Here is a 1,753-nt window from a genome sequence, read left to right on the forward strand (position 1 = left end):
TATGCAAGCCAGCTGGGTGATTTTGGGCTAATCACCAGGAGACAGTGAGTTCTAGTGCCATTTTAGGCAAGAAAGACATGTGAGTGACTTTGAGCTAATCACCAGGAGATGGTGAATTCTAGTCCTATCTTAGGCAAGAAAGACATGTGAGTGACTTTGAGCTAATCACCAGGAGATAGTGAGTTCTAGTCCTATCTTAGGCAAGAAAGACATGTAGGTGATTTTGGACTAATCACCAGGAGATAGTGAGTTCTAGTTCCACCTTAAATATGCAAGCCAGCTGGGTGATTTTCACTAATCACCAGGAGATAGTGAGTTCTAGTTCCACCTTAAATATGCAAGCCAGCTGGGTGATTTTCACTAATCACCAGGAGATAGTGAGTTCTAGTCCCATTTTAGGCAAGAAAGACATGTGAGTGACTTTGAGCTAATCACCAGGAGATGGTGAATTCTAGTCCTGCCTTAAATGTGAAAGCCAGCTGGGTGATTTTCACTAATCACCAGGAGATGGTGAGTTCTAGTCCTATCTTAGGCAAGAAAGACATGTGAGTGACTTTGAGCTAATCACCAGGAGATGGAGAGTTCTAGTCCTATCTTAGGCAAGAAAGACATGTGGGTAACTTTGGGCTAATCACCAGGAGATAGTGAGTTCTAGTCCCATTTTAGGCAGGAAAGACATGTAGGTGATTTTGGACTAATCACCAGGAGACAGTGAGTTCTAGTGCCATTTTAGGCAGGAAAGACATGTGAGTGACTTTGAGCTAATCACCAGGAGACGGTGAGTTCTAGTGCCATTTTAGGCAGGAAAGACATGTGGGTAACTTTGGGCTAATCACCAGGTGACGGTGAGTTCTAGTTCCACCTTAAATATGCAAGCCAGCTGGGTGATTTTCGACTAATCACCAGGAGATGGTGAGTTCTAGTCCTATCTTAGGCAACAGACATGTGGGTGACTTTGGGCTAATCACCAGGAGATGGTGAATTCTAGTCCTGCCTTAAATGTGAAAGCCAGCTGGGTGATTTTGCACTAATCACCAGGAGACAGTGAGTTCTAGTCCCATTTTAGGCAAGAAAGACATGTGAGTGACTTTGAGCTAATCACCAGGAGATAGTGAGTTCTAGTTCCACCTTAAACATGAAAGCCAGCTGGGTGATTTTCGACTAATCACCAGGAGATGGTGAGTTCTAGTCCTATCTTAGGCAAGAAAGACATGTAGGTGATTTTGGGCTAATCACCAGGAGACGGTGAATTCTAGTCCTGCCTTAAACGTGAAAGCCAGCTGGGTGATTTTGGACTAATCACCAGGAGACAGTGAGTTCTAGTCCCCCCCTTAGGCTTTGGACAAATCACTGTCTCAGCCAAATCCATCTCACAGGTTTGTTCTTGTGGGGAAAACAGGAGGAAAGAGTATTAGGTATGTTCGCTGCCTTGAGTTACTTAAAAAGTAATAAAGGTGGAGCAAGTTACAAAAAACATAGGGCTTGACAGGGATAGTCAGGAGAAGTTACTCTTCCGGGAGAATGGATTCTCCCAGTCTCTGAGCTCTGTCCAAGGTCCTGAAATATGTTTTTTAACTCATCCTTGTCTTTGAGTTCCCAGAAGATATCGGTATTGTTTTGTTGTGATACATAGGTACAACACACTAGCGCTGTGTTTCTCAACCTTGGCAACTTGAAGATGGCGGGAGGACTTCATCTCCCAGAATTCCCCAGCCAGCTTGCTAAAGATTGACAGAAAGCATATACAGGTAAG

Source organism: Ahaetulla prasina, chromosome 15 (genome assembly GCF_028640845.1).
Source record: "Ahaetulla prasina isolate Xishuangbanna chromosome 15, ASM2864084v1, whole genome shotgun sequence".
Taxonomy (NCBI): domain Eukaryota; kingdom Metazoa; phylum Chordata; class Lepidosauria; order Squamata; family Colubridae; genus Ahaetulla; species Ahaetulla prasina.